This window comes from Myxine glutinosa, chromosome 1, assembly GCF_964187855.1.
Source record: "Myxine glutinosa chromosome 1, kmMyxGlut1.1, whole genome shotgun sequence".
Classification (NCBI taxonomy): Eukaryota; Metazoa; Chordata; class Myxini; order Myxiniformes; family Myxinidae; genus Myxine; species Myxine glutinosa.
In genome coordinates this window covers 431,383,291-431,404,407 of record NC_136261.1, presented here as the reverse complement: position 1 = coordinate 431,404,407, position 21,117 = coordinate 431,383,291, and the positions used below count along the sequence as shown (strand labels likewise).

Below are 21,117 nucleotides of genomic sequence, written 5' to 3'. Positions count from 1 at the left end.
AATCTATAAATGCTTAAAAAACTACCATGAAATAGTGAAGATTTAATCTGGTATTAAGAAATTCTGGACCAAACCCTCTCCTTCGACAAATACACTAAACAGATCACAAAGACAGCCTTCTTCCACCTGAAAAACATCGCCCGTCTCCGTCCATCCCTCTCCTCTGTGGCTGCAGAAACCCTCATCCACGCCTTCATCACTTCCCGTCTGGACTACTGCAATAGCCTCCTTTATGGTTCACCCTCAACAATCACCAATAAACTCCAATACATTCAGAACTCCGCTGCCCGTCTACTCACCCATTCCCGGACCCGTGACCACATCACCCCCGTCCTTTACAAGCTTCACTGGCTCCCCATCTCCCAGAGAATCCAGTACAAAATCCTCCTCTTGACCTACAAAGCCCTCCATAACCTGGCCCCATCCTACCTGGCTGACCTCCTCTCCAGACACACTCCCACCCGCAACCTCCGCTCTGCTGGTACCAACCTCCTGACCCCCCCCATCCGGACCAAATTTAGATCCTGGGGGGACAGGGCCTTCTCCATCGCTGCTCCCACCCTCTGGAACTCGCTACCTCACACCATCAGAGACTCCTCCTCACTCACCACATTCAAAACATCACTCAAGACCCACCTGTTCAACACTGCATTCAACATTTAACCCACAGCATCTAACCCCTGACTATCTCCTCTCCTTCTCCCTCCTTTGTGCTTTGAATATTTCCCTATTGATTCTTCTTTTTTTGCAATTGTCTTTATGTTTTGCTATGCGTTATGTTTTGCACTCTGTCAAAGCGTCTTTGGGCTTCCTGAAAAGCGCTATATAAAATAAATGCATTATTATTATTATTATCATTGACAATTCCAAACCGATAATATAATCGACAGTGTCCACAACATTAATAACAAGGGTAAAGCAAAATATCTTTCAACCTTTGATTTTTCCACATTGTACACAAACATTCCACATGACAAGCTAGTAACCGCATTGGACAGAGCAATAGATAAAGCATTTGCAGGAGGTAATAGAGTATACATTAATGTATATCAAAACAGAGCACACTGGTCTGTAAAGGATAATCAATATTCATGTAGTTTTTCAAAAAGTAAACTCAAAGAAAGTATTCGATTTCTTCTAAACAACAGTTTCTTTACATTTGGCAACAAGATACTCCAGCAAACATGGGTTCAGATCCGGCCCCTTTCTTTGCGAATTTGTTTCTGCACATGTACGAGTTTGATTGGGTCCAGAACATGTGCAGGAATAAATTAACAACTGCACGAAGATGCGGAAACATCTTCAGGTTCATTGATGATCTGTTGGCAATTAATGATGGATTTATATTTGAGCAGCTTCATGATGATATATATCCAAAAGAACCTGAATTAAAAAAGGAAAACCAAACTTCCACTTCAGTTTCCTTTTTAGAATTACAAATTGATATCCATAATAATAAATTTCACACCAAATTATTTGATAAAGGGGATGCATTTCCATTCCACATTGTCCGAATGCCTTTCTTAGACAGCAACATTCCCAAAAAGCTATTTTATGGTACGGTTGCAGGTGAAATAATTAGGACTGTGAGAGCAACCACACACAGCTCTGAACTGGTCAATAAATTACAACAACTAGTCAGACGTATGTTAGCGCAGGGAGCTGTAGTTGGTAGATTAAAACAAGTTTTCTATAAAATCACAAAACTACACCAAATCGAATTCGTGAAATACAATACGAATATTAAAAATATTATTAATGAGATCTTTATGTAAATACAGTAGAATATAATAATTAAATAAACTACAAATCAATGTTTCTAGGAATCAGTGGTTGCTAGGATACGGCAGCATGCCAAAAAGCGTTATAAATGAAAGTATGAACATTCGAAGTGGACAATATAATATTATATTACAGTACAATATAATACAAGTACAGTACAATATAATATTATTCATGAGATCTTTATGTAAATACAGTACAATATAATAATTAAATATACTACAAATTAATGTTGCTAGGAATCAGTGGTTGCTAGGATACGGCAGCATGCCAAAAACCGTTATAAATGACAGTTTGAACATTCGAAGTGTACAATATAATATTATATTACAGTACAATATAATACAAGTACAGTACAATATAATATTATTCATGAGATCTTTATGTAAATACAGTACAATATAATAATTAAATATACTACAAATTAATGTTGCTAGGAATCAGTGGTTGCTAGGATATGGCACCATGCCAAAAACCGTTATAAATGACAGTTTGAACATTCGAAGTGTACAATATAATATTATATTACAGTACAATATAATACAAGTACAGTACAATATAATATTATTCATGAGATCTTTATGTAAATACAGTACAATATAATAATTAAATATACTACAAATTAATGTTGCTAGGAATCAGTGGTTGCTAGGATATGGCACCATGCCAAAAAGCGTTATAAATGACAGTTTGAACATTCGAAATAGAGTTTGATAGAAAGGTAGGTGGTGTGGTCATGCTGTTTGGTCGATTGATGTGTTTAAGGGTAAGATGTGAATGATTTAATGATATTATCATATTATAGAGTGTGTAAGGAAAGTTATAAATATATGATAACACATTAAATCCTATTGCAAGTAAAGTTGGAATAAGTGATGTTGCATTGATGGGTTGACTGACTGCCTGGATGCAACTGAGGTTGTGGATCCACTGATTTACCATCAATTGATGTGGATCCATGATCGAGGTTGTGGACCCGCCGTTTGGAGAGGTCCTGGGCTGAAAGGATCGAAACCTCGAAGAAGAACGGTGCCCAGCTGATGATCCATGCAGTCGGGAAACTAGTCAATTGCTTACGGGTTAAGGCTCTTGCTTTAGGTAGAGGAACTATGTTTTGAGGTTTACAATTTAAATAAAGTTGAATATGGGATGTTGTAAAATTAACATCATTTACAACAATCCTTTAAATTATTTAAGTTTAGGAACAACTGATACTGTATAATTAATTAAGTGTGTGTGTGTGTGTGTGTGTGTGTGTGTGTGTGTGTGTGTGTGTGTGTGTGTGTGTGTGTGTGTGTGTGTGTGTGTGTGTGTGTGTGTGTGTGTGTGTGTCTGTGAATGAAAGCGAGGGATAGAGTTGTGAGGAACAGAAATGAAAAAAACGAGATGTGCATATGTGTGTTTGTGTGTTTGTGAACAAGATATCTGGAAAAGTTCTGAACTGATTTGGATGAAAGTTGGTGGGATGATTGCCCTTGGAATAAGGAAGAATTGGTTAGTTTTTGGTGAAGCTCAGGATATTATTCCGCATCCAGGAATTTTTTAGGGGAATTGTTTTGGGATTTTTTTTTCTGTTTCCCTTTAAAAAGTATTTTCTCTGCAATAATTGGACCGATTGAGAGCAAATTTTCAACATAGGAGGGACTCGGTCTGTAGAATATTTTAATGGTAATGATGATGTCACAGGTCACGTGGTTCGGCCGCCCAATTGTTTTGAGTAAAAAACACTAAAATCCAATTTTCTCCAAAACGCCTGAACATATCGAGGCCAATCTTTGCAGGCAGAATCGCCTACCCATGACGAACAAAATAGTCAGCGAGCATGACGTCATGCATCACATGGTTTCAGAGTTATGACGTTTTTAAGTACAAACCTTTAAAACCTAGCTCCTCCCTCATTTGTGATCCAATCGAGGGGTGACCTCACAGATCTGTTCAGCATATCAGTCTACTAAAATTTCCTTTTGGAATTTGCGATCGGTCACGTGGTTTGGCAGACATCGTTAATTAAACGCAAATGATGAAAACATTTATATCTCTTGAACCACTTCATTGATCGATGTGAAACCTCATACTGTAATAGAATTCATGAGGAGTAACAAGTGTGCAAAATTTGAAGATGACTGGATGTACGGTCTGGAAGCTAGAAGTTGTTATTGCGTGAATAAGAAGAAGAGTCTGCAACTGTGGACGATTAATTATTTATCACATGCACAGACTTGCAGGCATCGTTTGACACAATCTCCCGGGTTAATTTGAGCCTCAAATAAAATTATAATTCCAGATTTGTCAATGGCTGAGGTATATTAACAAAGGAATGAAACAGATTTGGCAAAATTCCGACTTTTTTTTTTTAAAGATCGCATATTCACCCAGGGTTGTGAGAGGCTGAAGAAGAAGAAACCTCGCATGGGCTTCCCAGACCAAATAAATAATTCTGGCTTTGCGATTTTCAGGTTTATTACTCCTGCCAGGGAGTAATGCATTCGATCGTGTCCGTCCGTGTGTGTGTTTGTTCGTATGTTCGTGTGTTCGTGTGTTTATGAACAAGATATCTGGAAAAGTTCTGAACGGATTTGGATGAAAGTTGGTAGGGTGATTGCCTTTGGGATAAGGAAGAATTGATTAGTTTTTGGTGAAGCTCAGGATATTATTCCAGATCCAGGATTTTTTGGGGGGAATTTTTTTGGGAAATCTTTTTTCTGTTTTACTGCATTAAAGTTTTTATTCTTATTCTTAAATGATGTTTTTCTCCCCTAATTCCGAGATATATCAAAATGTATTCTCTGACAGTTTGGGCCTACTTTCTTTTTCATTTAATGTTTTGGGGAGAGGGGATGTTAAACAAAACGTATTATTCCAACTTGACCCACGGTGGGAGTATGTGCTCTATTGAGTGGCGTTCTTGTTTCCTTTGGTAATATTGCTGGATCTCTGTTCAACTCAGGTAGCCTTGGTTTTGAGGCATCTCAATTTGCCAGAAAAAAACAAACATCAGCCATCACCCAAGCTAACAACACCCACGACCAAACTACACTCACCTCTTCACCCCTCCTCCCTTCCACCATCTCCTCAAAATCCCTCTTCAACCGTCACCAGAGCTAACAATACCCATGACATCCCCATACCTCCTCCTCCCTCCCTCCCCTCCCCCATCTCCTCAAAATCCCCCTTCAACCGTCACCCTAGCTAACAATACCCACGACAACCCCACACCACTCTCTTTCCTCCCCTCCACCATCCTCTCATAATCCCCGATCAACCATCACCCTAACTAACAATACCAACACCCATCTGTCTGTTCAACTTTGGTGGCCTTGGTTTTTGAGGCATCCCAATTTTTCAAAAACAAACAAACAAACAAACCATCAACCATCACCCTAGCTAACAGTACCCACAACAAACCTCCACCCACCTCTCCCCCCCTACCCCTCCTCTTCCTCCCCCTACCCCTCCTCTTCCTCCCCCTACCCCTGCACCATGCCCTCACAATCCCTCTACAACCATCACCCTCACCAACAATACGCACGAACACCCCACACCATCCCCCAGCAAACATCACCCTCGCTAACAATACCAACAACGAACCCACACACACCACCTCCTCCAACATCCCCAATCCTTATCGGAATCCGAGCACAGTTTGCTCCTTATCGGAATCCTTATCGGAATCCGATCGGAATCCGAGCAACTGTCATCATGCCAGTTGGCTGGGTGTGGGTACCTCTCTCACCAGCCATGGCTCCTCAGCAAAGGACTTCTGCGACTCACTGGGACTGACACAATCTGTCAATTTCCCGACCCGGATCTCAGTCAACGGAACATCTTCTCTTCTGGACTTGGTTATGACTAACTTCCCTGAAAATGTCTGCTGCTCTTCTTCTGCTCCGATCGGATCATCTGATCATGTCCTTGTTAAAGTGGACATCTCTCTGACCATCCTCAGGGAGCCTGCTCAGCGTCGACGAGTCTGGCATTTCACTCAGGCCAACTGGCACGGTCTTCAAGCAGCCATCAATCATCTGGACTGGTCTCCCATCTCTACCACCTCTGACATCAACTCATCCTGGGAATTCTTCCAAAGTAAATTGCTCTCTCTCATGCACAGATTTATCCCATCTCGTCTTCAGTTGTCATACCCTTCCTCCCGTCCATGGTACACGGAATCTTGTGGTGAGGCTGTTGCCCAGAAACAACTTGCCTTCGTCTCCTGGAAAGCAAATCCAACGGAAGGAAATCTCATTTCCTTTCACAAAGCCCGAAACAAGTGTGTGTCCACCCTCAGGAGAGCCAGGAAACAATATCTCTCCATTCTCAAGACCGAACTCTCTTATCTGTCTCCCTCTTCCAAATCCTGGTGGCGTCTGGTCAAATCCGTTTCTGGTGTTTGTTCCCCCTCCATCCCCTCCCTTACCTCAAACGGCTACACAGCTGACTCCGCACGTGAAAAAGCTGAATGCCTCAACTCTGTGTTTGCCTCTAAATCTTGTGTCCCAAACCCATCCCTCTCTGTACCCACCATACCCAGTCGTACCCTGCTGCTCCTGGACTCCGTGTCCTTTCCTCCTGACAAGGTGGAAAAGTTTCTGTCAACCCTCGACTCTGATTCTGCAACTGGACCCGACGGCATCAGCCCACGGGTCCTAAAATCCTGCTCTGCTGCTCTATCTCACCCTCTCTCTGTTCTCTTCACCCTCTCTTTTGCTCAAGGTCAACTGCCATCTGCTTGGAAATCAGCCAACATCACCACTTTGCACAAAAAAGGTGCAAAAACAGATCCTAGCAACTACAGACCAATCAGCCTTCTCCCAATTATCAGCAAAGTCATGGAATCCATCATTGCTTCGGATATGAAATCTTTCCTCTTCTCCAATGGCTTGATCTCTGATCATCAATTTGGTTTCAGACCAGGTCACTCTACTCTGGACATGCTGCTTCTGCTGTCTCAACAATGGATGGAGGTCCTCAATGCCAAACAGGAAATTAGAGCTGTCTCCCTCGACATATCACGTGCCTTCGACACGGTCTGGCACCCCGCTCTGCTCACCAAACTCTCCTCCTTTGGTATCCATGGAAATCTCCACGCATGGCTGGCGGACTTCCTCTCTAGTCGTCGTCAACGTGTGGCCCTGAATGGGTTTCTCTCATCTCCTCTTCCTGTTCAGGCTGGAGTTCCCCAAGGCAGTGTTCTGGGCCCCGTGCTTTTTCTGGTCTTCATCAATGATCTCTCTGACTCTCTCGAAAATCCTCTCTATCTCTTTGCTGATGACTCCACTCTCTGCCGCTCCATTCCTCTTCCCTCAGATCGGCAGTCTGCTGCCTCCTCACTCTCTGAAGACCTGGACAAAATCACAGACTGGTCAAACAAGTGGAACATGTCTTTCAATCCTGACAAATCTCACACTCTTACTATGTCTCTCCGAAAAGATCGACTGGACAACCCTCCCATCTACTTTCTCAACAATCCTCTCCAAGAAGTTCTGTCGCTCAAGATTTTGGGTCTCACTATCTGCCATGATCTTTCTTGGGAAAACCACATTTCCAAGCTGGCCTCCAAAGCCAGTCGCCGACTGGGCATCCTCCGTCGTGCGAAGTCCTTCCTAGGCACACCTGAGCTCCTCACCACATACAAGGCTTTCATCCGCAGCTCAATGGAATACTGTTCTCCCCTATGGGCCGGTGCTCCTGCCTCACACCTAGCTCGGCTTCACGCTGTTGAAACCAAAGCTTTCAGAATTATTGGAATCTCCCGCGATGAAGCCATCTCTGAGGGCCTTTCACTCACTCACCGCAGGCAGGTAGGTGGTCTTTCTGTCTTCTACCGACTCCTCTCCGGCCTTGCACCCCCAGCTCTCTCTGTGCTCTGTCCCCCAAATATTCCTACAGGTCGCACAAGATCTGCCAGCAACCCTCTGATGGTTAAACTGCCGAAATCTCGGCTCTCTGCTCACCTTCACTCTTTCATTCCTCTTTTCTCCCGCCTCTGGAACAAACTCCCTCACTCCCTTCAATCCCACTCCTCCCTCCAGGTCTTTAAAACAGCTGTTCACCACCATCTCTTATCTTCCCCCATCCAAAACCTTGATCTTTTCTACCCCCGCTAATTCACCCCAGATCCACCTTGTTTGAAATTCCAACTTCTTTCCTGGAAGTCCTGGCAGTGTCCATATGTTTTATACCTCTCCCACCGCCCCCTTCCCACGCCCCCCCCCCAAAGCCCTCGCCCTCTCTCAGATCTCTCGAGATGTCTCCATGTCTCTCGGTCCCTGCTCTCAAATGTTGTGTTTGTGTCCTTCCCCCTCTCTCCCTATCTTGTCTACCGCTCCCTCTGTTATATGTTTTATGTGTCGGTTTGTCTTTCTGTGTGATTAATGTTCGCTCTTTCACGAGCCTCGATCTTGTATACAAAAAAAAAAAAAAAAAAAAAAAAGCTCGGAATGCATTGTCTCTATGTACTGTCGCCAGCAGGATCACAGTGAGTTCACAATGTAATGTCACTGGCAAATTCGAAAATCGACACTCTGTGGCTTTTTTCAGCACTTTCTGATTCACAAATAAAATAAAATAAAACCCCCTTCAAATTAGACTGATTAATGATTGTAAATGGTTTTCAGAAGAAAAAAAAATTTGCATTTGGGTTTCCCTTCAAGGGTATTTTGGGTCTTCGGTGTCTTTTCAGTCTTTTGGGTCTTTTTGATATTTTGAGTGTTTTTGTCTTCATGGTCCTTAAGGATATTTTGGGTGTTCGGGGTATTTTGTGTCTTTGGGGTTTATTGGGTCTCCGGGGTATTTTAGGTGTTCGGGGTATTTTGGGTATTCAGGGTCTTTTGGGTATTCTGGGTATTTTTAGTGATCGGGATTTTTTGGGGGCTTTGGGATATTTTGGGTCTTCAGGGTCTTCGGGGTCTTTTCAATATTTGAGGTCTTCGGGGTCTTCTGGGTCGTCAGGGTCTTTTCGGTGTTTGGGGTCTTTTCTGGATGCTGGATACTGGATTTACTGGATACTGGATACTGGATACTGGATACTGGATTTTCTGAATCTGGTACCTGGAGGTACCTGGTTTTTATTTTTACCTGTACTTCACCTATTTTGCTGCTATTTTGCTTCACCTGGAGGTACCTGGTTTTATATATTCAATGTTCAGGGTCTTTTTGGTGTTCGGGGTCTTTTCGATGTTCGTGTTCTTTTCAGTGTTCGTGGTGTTTGGGGTCTTTTGGGTCTTCGGGATATTTTGGGTCTTCTGGGACTTTTATGTGTTCAGGGTATTTTTGGTGTTCAGGGTCTTCAGGGTCTTTTCACCTGGTACCTGGAGGTACCTGGTTTTATATATTCAACGTTCAGGGTCTTTTCAGGGTTCGGTGTCTTTTTGGTGTTCGGGGCCTATAGGGTCTTTTCAGTCTTTTTGGTATTTGGGGTATTTTGGGTCTTCAGAGTCCTTGGGGTCTTCTGGGTCCTTCTGGGTCCTCTTTGTCATTTGGGTCCTTAGGGTTGTTTGGGTCTTTTGGGTATTTGGGGTCCATTGTGTCTTCAGGGTCTTTTTAGTCTTTTGGATGTTTAACAGTCTACAGGGTATTTTGGGTCTTCAGGTATTTTGGGTGTTTGGGTCTTTTGGGTCTTCCCTAAAATTTGGGTCTTCGGGGTCCTTCAGGTCTTCTGGGTCTTTCGGATCCTTTGTGTCTTTAACAGTCTACAGGGTATTTTGGGTCTCCTGGGTCTTTTGGGTCCTCAGTCATTTAATTATTTTTACCGGTTGACACAGTCATGTTCAAAGATTGCCCATTTAAACCCACCTGCCCCCCCCCCCACCCCCATTCCCCAACTCAAATCCCTCCGAAAGCTCTACTCAAAGCCTTTAAAGCCGACCCTTATGAAGGGGGACAGACACACACACACACACACACACACACACACACACACACACACACACACACACACACACACACACACACACACACACACAGTGTTTTATATGGTAGATTATCATATTGAAGAGCAACGAGTTCCAAAGCTCCAGACAACCACGGGTGGCTGGGTTCGAATCCCGGTATAAACTGCCGTCCTGGTGTTTCACAGGCAGGTGATTCATCAATGTGTTCACATTTGTCCCTCGGATGGACGTAAAGCCGGACGTCCTATGTGCTAGCATTAGTTGGTGAACGTTAAAGATCCCACGGTGTACTTCAAAAAGAGTAGGCAAGCTATCGCCGGCATCCTGAACAAATTACACATTCCTGCTGAAACCCACGAGACACTCCTGTTAATAAGGTAAAGGTGCGACGAGCATTTGTTCGATTAATCGGGAACACGTGACACCAGAATTGTTTCACCGACGTACTACGTCATCGTTTACGCAGCAACGTGATAAAAAAGTCATCACGAGATGGAGTATTAAGGTGGGTGGCGATCGGGCTGCGTGATCCTCGTTTCGTTTTTGTTGCGATCTCGTTGCGATCTCGTTGCGGTCTCGTCGCTCGCTCTTCCGGGCTTTATTCCCGGTCCAGATTAAATTCCCGCTAGTAGGAATAAATGGAGAGTCTCTCGGGAGAGGATGGGGAGGGGTCTTTTAAATCTGTTGGTAAACCTCGGAAGAGAGAGCGAGGGGAGGCCAGGTGTCCTCTGATGAGGTGTCCCCAGTTGGGAAGCCCAAGCGTAGGGCTTCCCTTTCCCAGGCCTCTGGCAACCCCGTTGATTCGCTCGATAAGTTTGTGGTCATTGTGGCGGCCGTTGAGAGGCCTAATCGTGTGGGTCCGTCCAACCCTATAAAGTTAGCAGAGCTCATAAAGAAAGAGTTCGGGGAAGTAGTGTCTGCGAAAGTGCTTCGGTCTGGCGACCTGCTCCTTGAGTGCAAGTCAGCCGGGCAAAGGGACAAGGTGTTGAAAGCAACCCATTTTGGTGAGGTCTGTGTTTCGTGTCAAATCCCAAAGTACATGAGAGAATGTCGTAGTGTCATCTATGGGGTGGATTCATCCATAGAAATTGAAGAGATTAAGAGTTATTTGGCCTCCAGTGGAGTGACAGAGGCTCGCCGTCTGACCACATTCAGGGATGGAGAGAAGGTGAACACCTTATCAGTCTTGCTGTCCTTCAGTGGTTCTTGCCTTCCATCAAAGGTAGTGCTCGGCTATTTGGCCTTCACGGTAAGAGATTACATACCGGCTCCTCTTAGATGCTACAAGTGGCAGAGGTTTGGCCTTACGGCCCCAGCTTGTCGGGGCAAGGTTCACTGCAGCAGAATGGCGATCATGAGCGTAGCGCTTGCCCGAGTGAGCAAATACATTGTGGGAATTGTGGTGGGGCGCAAAGCTCTGCTTTCCGAGGCTGCCCGGTTTATCAAAAAGCAGCGCTAATTCAGCAGGTAAAGGTAAAGGAAAAATTAACTTATGCTGAAGCCGCTTCGAAAGTTTCTGGGACTAAACCTGCCTCGTATGCAGGTTTGCGTAACTCTAATCCCATTGGCTCGGTGAAGGTCGCTACTAAAACAGTAGGAGTACAGGCTGAAACTGAGCGAGTCGAGTGTCAATCAGAGAGCCAAATCTGATTCAGATTTAAATATTTCTAAAGACGCGTTTATTGCGTTTATTTCCGAATCTATCAACTGCTCTGCAGTAGCGTCTAGTCGAATGGACAAAATCCGTGCTGTGTCGGTTGCCGCGGCTAAGCATCTGGGTTGGGAGGAATTTTCCATTGGTCAGATCCATGCTCTGTTGGGGCACAAGAGGAGCGGGTCGAAGTCCAGGCCTCAGAAAGACCCCCCCTTTCTTGAGGACTGAGGCTCCTTCAATGGAAAGCGAGAAGTTTACATGCTCACGGTTCAGAGTTTATTAAATTTTTAAGTGATCTCATAGTAAAACCAGATATAATATGTATCCAAGAAACTTGGTTAAAGAGCCACATTTCATATAGGATTCCAAATTATTTGTTAATTCGCAGGGATAGAGCTAGGGGCAGTGGGGGGGTGGGGGGGGGATGTGGGGTTTTTGTGAGGTCTTTGTGAGGTCCAGAGTTCCTCATAGGGTTATTGATTGTCATGTGGAGTTGGAGTGTAATGTGGTTTTATTTCCTAGCCCTAGTGAGACCTTCTCAGTGGTTAACTTTTATAATCCGTGTCTCTCTTTGAATGTTCTTGTGCTTAAAGAGGTTTTATGCAAGTGCGAAGGGTCAATCTTTTGGTGCGGTGACTTCAACAGCCACAACACTCTATGGGGCTCTAAGCTCACGGACAGTAATGGTTCTTGTGTGGAGAAGGTGATGGACGACCTTGACTTAGTAATACTGAGTGATGGTAGTGGAACTTTCATAAATCCTGGCTCTGGTCCGTCTTCCCCTCTTGACCTCACGATAGTCTCTGCCTCGCTTGCAGCAAGGTGTGCATGGAGGGTTCTTCCAGACAGTCTGGGTAGTGACCACCTTCCGGTGTCCACTCACCTCAAATTGGAGAGAGATCTGGAGGGGTTGGATAGGCCTCCCTCTTGGAGTCTCTCCAGGGCTAATTGGGGTAAGTTTTCCAGATGTTGCTCCTAGCTGGTCAAGCCTGAATTACTTAACGAGAATCCTGATGTCTTCAGTAATAGTATAGTCAAAGGAGTTTATCGCAGTGCTCTCGAGTCTATCCCCACTTGTAAAGGTCAGATCGGTCAGAGAATTAAAGTTCCCTGGTGGAATGAGGATTGCGCGAGGGCCATTAAGGCCAGAAAGTCTTCCTTTAAAAAAGTTAGGAAATCCTTGCTGCTTCAAGATGCCATCGAGTTCAAGAGAAGAAGAGCTCAAGCTCAGCGGGTAATTAAACGCGCCAAGTCAGAGTCTTGGCGAGCATTTTGTGCGTCTATTAATCCGGACACCTCCATTAGTTCTGTTTGGTGTAGGGTTAGAAGTATGTATGGTAGGAATGGTGGAGGGTGGTCGATAGCTTGGCTGGTCAGCAATAATGCCCCTGTTTATTCAAGCCAGGAGAAGGCCTCTGCTTTAGCGTCCTTCTTTTCAGATCAGTCAGGTGATGATCCTGTCGATTCGGAGTCAGGTGAGGCCAAGCGTCAGTTTGTCTCCCAGCACAAAGACATTCTCTGTGATGTGAGCCCGGATAACTCCCCGCTTAACATGGATTTCTCTCTGGGTGAATTAAAGCAGGTCATTTCCAAGTCCAAGAATAGTGCTCATGGCTCTGATTCGCTCACTCACTCCATGTTCAAGCACATGGATGATAGTGTCTTGGAAGTGTTTCAGGTGTTGATCAATAAGGTCTGGGCTTCAGGTCGGCTCCCTGGTGTGTGGAAGCATTCCATAATCATTCCTGTTCTAAAGCCTGGTAAGGATCCTACAGACCCATCCTCTTATCGCCCTATAGCTCTTATTTCTGTTGTTAGCAAACTTATGGAGAAGATGGTTAATGAACGCCTGATATTTTACTTAGAAAAGAATAATCTGCTTAATAGATGTCAGAGTGGATTCAGGAGGGGTCGGTCCTCTTCAGATCAAATAGTCTCTCTGGCGAATGACATTAGGAAGGCTTTCATCGGCCGCGAGTCGGTGCTGGGGGTTTTCCTTGATATTCAGAAGGCCTATGATTCTGTCTGGAGGGACAGTCTTCTGTTTAAGATTCACCTGTTAGGCATCAGGGGCAGACTTTTCTGGTGGGTCCATGATTTCCTGTCTGGCAGATCTTTTCAAGTGCGTGTTGGTGCTGCTCTGTCCTCCGTGTTTCTCACTAAAAAGGGTATTCCTCAGGGTAGTTGTATTAGTCCCACCCTTTTCAACATAATGATAAATGATGTTGCCTCTCTTCTAGGGGTGCAGGGCAATTTGTCTTTGTTTGCCGATGATATAGCTATCTGGGTTCGGGGCAGGAACTGTGCGTTCATCTCCAAGCACCTTCAGGCTGATGTCAGTATTGAGCAGTGGGCTGCAAAATGGGGTTTTGCCATCTCTGGGCCAAAGTCTAAGCTTGGAATCTTTACTCTCAAGAGAAAGGTTGAGGACGTCAGATTAACAGTCAATGGCACGGCCCTAAAAGTCTCTCCGGTGGTCCCCTTTTTGGGGGTGATCTTTGATAAGGGCTTAACCTGGAATGCCCATTGTGCCAAACTTGTAGATAAGTGCTCGAAGGGTCTCAACCTTCTCCGTTGTATCTCGGGTACTTCTTGGGGTGCCCACCAGGATAGCCTCCTTATCTTGTACAGAGCTCTAACACGTTCGCACTTTGATTACGGGTGTCAAGCCTTTTGGGACATGTCCCTGTCCATCCGGAGGAGGTTGGAAGGATTTCAGTCCAAAGCTCTCCGCATATGTCTTGGTGCCTTTAAAAGCTCTCCAGTGAGCGCTCTCCTGGTTGAAGCGGGTGAGCTGCCTTTGTCACGTCGATGGGAAGTGTCTATTCTCAAATACTGGTCCAAATGCATTTCCTTCGGGGTAAATCATCCTGGCAGTTCTCTGTTCCTGGATTGCTGGGAGTATCATGCTCTCGGTAATCTCCGTCGGCTCCCCCCCTTTTGGTCTCAAGTGTGTTAGGGCGGTTAAAGGGTTGGGGTTGGACCTCCCCCCGGTTAACACAGCCAATAAAGTGTCCCGATGGCCGCCTTGGACCCTCGTGGTTCCAAGAATTGACTTGGATTTAGAGAGTATGACAGACAGGGACAATCCCGTCGCGACAAGTGACATGGCTGTGGAATTCATTCACAAGTTCTGGAGTCAATCTCTCCATGCTTATACAGATGGCTCCAAAGGTCCGGGTCTTGGCCGTACTGCGGCTGCCTTCTGCATCCCTGATGTGAAGGTGACCAAGGCTTTCAGGCTTTCAGACCACCTGTCGGTATTTTCGGCAGAACTTTATGCAATTGTTTTGGCTCTTGAATGGATTATAGACTTTTATCCCCTCTGCGCGGTCATATGTTCCAACTCTCTCTCGGCTCTGATAGCGCTTAGGTCGTTCCAGCCTGGCAATAGGAACGAATTGGTTCTTAAGGTAATTCATCTCGTAAGTTTGGCCCATTGGAGGGGCACGGTCGTCGATCTATGCTGGGTCCCGGCCCATGTGGGCATTGCAGGCAACGAAGTGTGTGATCAGGCGGCCAAACGCACCCTCAATCTGGATTTCGAAACCCCGGTTCTGCTCGGCCAGGCAGACCTCTCTAATCGAATTAAACAGAAAATTAATGTTATATGGAAAAGGCAGTGGGACTCCTCCCCTAAGGGGAGGTGGTGTCACGAGGTGCATCCATCGATCTTGTCCTTGGGGTCGTCTCCCCGGCTCCCTCGCAGGGAGCAGTCTAACTTATCTCGACTTAGAATTAAACATTGTTTTCTCAATTTTTATCTTCACAGGATCGGGTGCCATCCCTCGGGGTGGTGCGATCGGTGTAAGGTTCCCGAAGATCTGGACCATGTTTTTTCCTTTTGTCCACGTTATAATAATGCTAGATCTCGTCTTCAGCTTTCTGTCCGCGGAATGGGGATCACGTGGTCAGGTCTGCCGGAAGCCTTTTGCTGGCTGGATCTGAAACATCCTGGGTTTTGTAGAACAGTTTTAAAGTTTATCAAAGAGACGGGGTTAGCAGTGTGAGTCTCTAGTTTTTCTCGTGTTAATCTCCTGGTTGGTTTGTTTGGATGTTAGGGTGCGTGGTGTATATAGAGCCTCGTGGCTCTGAAAGCGCCAGTAAACCTCAAAAAAGAGGAAGAAGTATTAAGGTGTGATTGAAAACCCGATCCACACCAGGTAACTCGGTTTATAACGCGTGTCCCATCATTTCTGAGTCGATTCCTCGAGCGAAGTGAATCACGTTCAAAGACCATTGTTTGATACCTGTTTTGTTTTTTTTGTTTTTTTGTATACAGAGTCGAGGCTCGTGAAAGAGCTAACATTTATCAAACAAACAAATAAAACAAAGAAGCAAACAAAGTATATAAAAAGGGGAGCGGTCGACAAGATGGGGAGAGAAGGGGAGGAAGCACACAAACACAACATTTGAGAGCAGGGACATCGGGAGATGTTTTTGGAGGGAGAGGGCCTGGGGGGGAGGCAGGATAGGTTTTAAACGCAAGGACACCAAGGACTTCCAGGAAAGAAGTCAAAAGTCACCTCAAAAAAGTGGATTTGGGGTTAAATTAGCGGGGGTAGAAAAGATCAAGGTTTTGGATTGGGGAAGATAAGAGATGGTGGTGAACAGCCGTTTTAAAGACCTGGAGGGAGGAGTGGGATTGAAGAGAGTGAGGGAGTTTGTTCCAGAGGCAGGAGAAAAAGAGGAATGAAGGAGTGAAGGTGAGCAGAGAGTCTTGATTTTGGCAGTTTAACCATAAGAGGGTTTCAGGCAGATCTTGTGCGACCGTAGGTTTGGCCCATTGGTTAGTGGTTTATACGTATACATCGGACAATGGCTGAAGTGTTAACTGGAGTCCCGATTCCCTGTCCTTGTACAACTCCATCATGTTCGATCGAACAAACTTTATAACAATCGGTACAGGTGATCTTGTCTCCCAGGAGGAATTTGTTGGGGTTTGTTGGTGGATTGTGTCGTCATGATGTGCTGTGACGTCACAGACGGGTGTTTCAACAGTTCGTTTCTCGACTCGATAACAATCGGTAAACGTGATCTTGTCTCCCAGGAGGAATGTCTTGGGGGTTGTCGGTGGAATCTTTAGCTCATTACAATTTACCTGGACCTTGATACAGTATTCGCTCTTTCATGAAGAACAACCGTTCGATTTGAACACCTGGAAGCACCTGCACAGGTAAGAAAAGGGGATTGGTGTGAGGGAGAGCAATGGGAATGTCATGTACTTCTTACTCACATGGCTAAAATGATCCTTCTTTACCGACGATCTTGAACATGTCCGGGATCGAATCCAGACCCAGGTATAAACTGCCGTCCAGGTGTTTCACGGTGTGGGAATAATTTGTGTTCTCCTAAAATTAATTGTGAGTAATTGAGAAACACCTAAACAAAACCGAATACCTGCATCGATTATTATGAATGTTTAATTGTCCTGGAGAGATGATAACCAAAAATACCTGTTCAGAGATTGTACCAAAGAAGGTATTTCATCTCTCCTGAGGGAATGTGCTCATTCTGGAATATGATTACCTGGACTCCGCTTAGACCATTAATCGAATTCCTCATCCTAAAAATCTGAAATTGCATGCACATGATCGATGACCCATTTGTATTGAATTATTAAATTTATGACATCATAGCTCACATGGTTTGGCAGCCATATTGGATTGAAGGAAAATATTAAATAATTATATCTCTGAAACTACTTACCCTATCAATGTGAAATTTTACAAACATCATCTAACACCATTGTTGCATATAGATTGATGCGAGAGATCGCATTACCTTCCTCTTGGGGTGGGGGAGATGCTGGAGATTGCCTTACCCTCCTCTTTGGGGGGAGGGGAGATGCTGGAGATTGCCTTATTCCCCTCCCTAAGTGGGGAGGTGGAGGGAGGTTCTCGAAATCGCCTTACCCTCGTCTTGGGGTGGGGGGGGGGGGGAGATGCTCGAGATTGCCTTAGTCCCCTCCTCGAGTGTGGGCGGGAGGGGAGATGCTCGAGATCGCCTTACCCTCCTCTTTTGGTAGGGGGGGGGGTGTTGGGGAGATGCTCGAGATTTCCTTATGCCCCTCCTCGAGGCTCGAGATCACCTTACCCTCCTCTAAAGGTGGGGGGGGGGGGGGCGGTGGGGAGATGCTCGAGATTTCCTTATGCCCCTCCTCGAGGCTCGAGATCACCTTACCCTCCTCTTAGGGCGGGGGGGGGGGGGGGATACGAGAGAACGCCTTACCCCCCCCCTTTTCGGGGATGGGGGAGATGCTAGAGATCGCCTTACCCCCAACTTAGTGTGGGTGGGGGGATGGGAGATGCTAGAGACTGCCTTACCCATGTAGCGGTTACCAGAAGCATGACACAATTAACTTGCACTGGCCGATGACGCAACCGGCGAGTGGTCACTTGTCCGGACTCGCCCAGGCGTGTCCAGACTTGCCTTTCCCGGGCGAAAACTTGGCTTACCTATTTGCATACCACGCCCCGCCTGAGAGGCGTGGTTTTTGTGTGTTGAGCTTTACTTATAAATTGCCGCCCGTTCGATGGGCTGATTCAGTGCTTTTGAGTTCTTTCGAGTGAGCTGGAAATAAATAGCTCAGTGAAACTTCATTCCTGGCGTCGTTCATTTTGTCCGGTTTGATCGTGCGAGCATAGCTCCCACAATTGGTGACCCCTTTTCAAGAACACAGCGATGGAGTCATCTGTAGCTTTGAAGCTCCCAGGCTTTTGGGAATCGCACGCAGCCGTCTGGTTTGGCCAAGCTGATTCTCAATTCGCCCTGCGGAACATTATGGAGGACACCACGCGCTTACCACCATGTGGTCTCCGCGCTCAACGCCTCCACCGCGGCCTGGGTCCTGAGCTTCCTACAGAACCCGCCGAACGCTGACAAATACGGCGCGCTCATAGGACTACTCCTCGGTGCGTTTGGACTCACGGAGACCGAACGCGCGCGACAACTACTCGACCTCCCGGAGCTGGGTGAGGCCCGTCTATCCGACTGCATGGACCACATGCTGGCTCTACTCGGCGACCACAGCCCGGATTTCCTATTCTGCGAGCTGTTCCTCCAGCAGCTACCCAGGCAGGTATGGTTAGCTTTGGCTAACTCACCCATCACAGACCCTCGCACCCTGGCCAAGGAGGCTGATAAATTTTTCTCGGCCAGGCGACATGTCGGAGCGGCCGCCTGGAACCCTGGGCCGACCGAAGCAACGCCCGCGCCATGACCAGCGCCACCACCGGCCGAGTCGGCGCCACTGGCAGCAGCGGCCGCCGCGACGCCCCATCGACCGAACCCGACGCGACCGACGGAGCCTCCACCAGAGCGGACCATGTGCTATTACCACACCAGGTTCGGGCAGAAGGCCAGAACGTGCCGCCCACTGTGCACTTTCGGCAGGTTGGGAAACGACCAGGCCGGCGCTCGCTGCCTACCATGAGCGTCGGCCATTCAGGCAGCCTTCTGTTTATCATGGACACAGCGTCCGGGCGGCGTTTTTTGTGTGACACCGGCGCTCAGCTGAGCGTGATATCCACCTCTGTGCAGGACAAACAGGCCGCGCTGTGCAGCCCCGCCTTGGTCGCCGCAAACGGCTCCTCCATCCGCACCTTCAGTTCGCACAGTGTCGCATTCGCAGGCCAGCGCTTCAGGTGGGATTTCATCACGGCGAACGTGCCCATGGCCTTGCTGGGTGCAGATTTTCTGTGCGCGCATGGGCTTTTTGTCGAAGTCAAATGGCGTCGGCTCATCAACGCGGAGACCATCAGCTCACTCGCTTGCTCATTGAGCGGCTCCGCTCCGACCAAGCTAGCCTCCGCGCTCCCGGCCGTGGACGATTTCACCCGCCTACTCGCCGAGTTTCCCGCCCTCATGCAGCCGACGTTTTCGGCCATCGCCGTCAAGCACGGCGTCGAACACCACATCCTGACCACAGGTCCACCCGTCTATGCCAGGGCTGGCCGCCTCGACCCGGCCAAACTTGCCGTGGCGAAGGTGGAATTCGACGCGCTGGAGCGATTGGGCATTGTGCGGCACTCGAATAGCGCGTGGGCCTCGCCCCTGCACATCGTGGCCAAAGCGGGTGGCGGATGGCGACCATGCGGCGATTACCGCCACCTCAACAATGCCACCACCCCCGACCGGTACCCGATACCACACATACAGGACTTTTCCGCCCGTTTGGCGGGGCGGGTGATCTTTTCCAAGGTCGACCTCATTCGGGGCTACCACCAGGTACCCGTCCAGCCGGCCGACGTGCCGAAGACGGCGGTAATTGCACCTTTTGGCCTCTTCGAGTTCCTTCGCATGCCGTTCGGCCTTAAGAACGTGGCCCAGGCCTTCCAGCGGCTGATGCACAGCATGCTGTGCGACCTCACCTTCCTTTTCATTTACCTGGACACATTCTCGTTGCCAGCACTTCCCGGGCGGAGCACCTCATCCACATGCGCACGCTTTTTGAGTGCCTCGGCCAGCATGGCCTCATCATCAACCCGGGGAAATGCCAGTTTGGCGTAATGGCCGTCGACTTCCTGGGGCACTGCATCATGAAGCGTGGGGCCATCCCGCTGCCGACCAAGGTGGAGGCAGTCACAAGTTTCCCGCGCCCCCGCTCCATGAAGGCCCTACAGGAATTTTGGGGGATGGTAAATTTCTGCTACCGGTTCATGCCTCGCTCCGCCCAACTCATGCGCCCCCTGTACAAAGCCCCCTGGGGCAAGCCGGCCAAGCATGACGTCGCCTGGACCACAGAGATGGACGCGGCGTTCACTGGCGCGAAGCTGGCCCTCGCCAAAGCGACCATACTGGCGCACCCGGCGCTCGACGCACCCATCGCCCTCACCACGGATGCTTCCGACTACGCTATGGGTGCCATGCATGAACAGTGGGTGAACGGGGCTTGGCAACCGCTGGCCTTCTTCAGCCGGCAGCTTCGCCCTAACGAGCGCAAGTATAGCCCTTTCGACGGGAGCTCCTCGGCCTTTACCTGGCTGTTTGCCACTTCCGCCATCTTTTGGAGGGCTGCCCGTTCATGGCGTTTGTGGACCACAAACCCCTGGTCTTCACCATGGCCAAGGTTACGGAGCCGTGGTTGGCCTGCCAGCAGCGCCACCTCTCCGCCGTGTCTGAATTTACGATGGACATCCGGCACGTTGTGGGCAAGGACAATGCTGTGGCCGATTGCCTCTCCAGGTCCGGTGCGAACGCCATCCACCTGTGTGTGGACTTTGCCCACATGGCGGCCGACCAGACCGCCGACCCCACGGTGCAAGCCCTCCGGACAGTGGACACAGGCCTGTGGTTGGCCGATGTCCCCTTCGAGGACACAGGCACGGTTCTCCTGTGCGACGTTTCCCTGGGCCAACCTCGCCCTATCCTGCCCACCGGATGGCAGCGGCACATTTTTAACGCCCTCCACGGCCTTTCCCACCTGGGCCGGAAAGCATCACAGAAGCTCGTGGCAGCAAAGTTCGTCTGGCAGGGGCTCCGCAAGGACGTCCGCAACTGGGCCAACGCCTGTGTCGCCTGCCAATGCGCGAAGGTCCACCGGCACACCCAGGCCCCGTTGCCAACATTCGACGTGCCCGCACGGCGCTTCAACCGCGTCAATGTGGACCTGGTGGGACCCCTGCCCTCCTCGCGGGGCTTCACCCACCTCCTCACGATGGTGGACAGGACCACCAGGTGGCCAGAGGCCATCCCGCTGGCATCAACGACATCCGCCAATGTGGCGCAGGCCTTCATTGGCACCTGGATTGCCCGTTTCGGCGTGCCCTCGGACATCTCCTCCGACAGAGG

The 21,117-nt window shown here is 48.0% G+C and overlaps 1 protein-coding gene across 3 annotated transcripts in view; it reads left to right on the top strand.

The window, feature by feature from the left end:
* The window catches only part of LOC137413746 (uncharacterized), a 139,083-nt gene that overhangs the window by 19,640 nt on the left and 98,326 nt on the right, over window positions 1–21,117 (top strand). Inside the window, exons 1-2 of one of the 3 annotated variants that reach the window (XM_078770684.1) lie at window positions 10,142–10,176; window positions 16,376–16,501. The exons of 1 other annotated variant lie outside the window; for it this stretch is intronic. The gene's annotated coding sequence lies outside the window, so the exon portion shown is untranslated. Of the gene's footprint in view, window positions 1–10,141; window positions 10,177–16,375; window positions 16,502–21,117 lie in introns of those variants that run through there. One more of the 3 variants, XR_013621958.1, reaches the window with a different exon arrangement.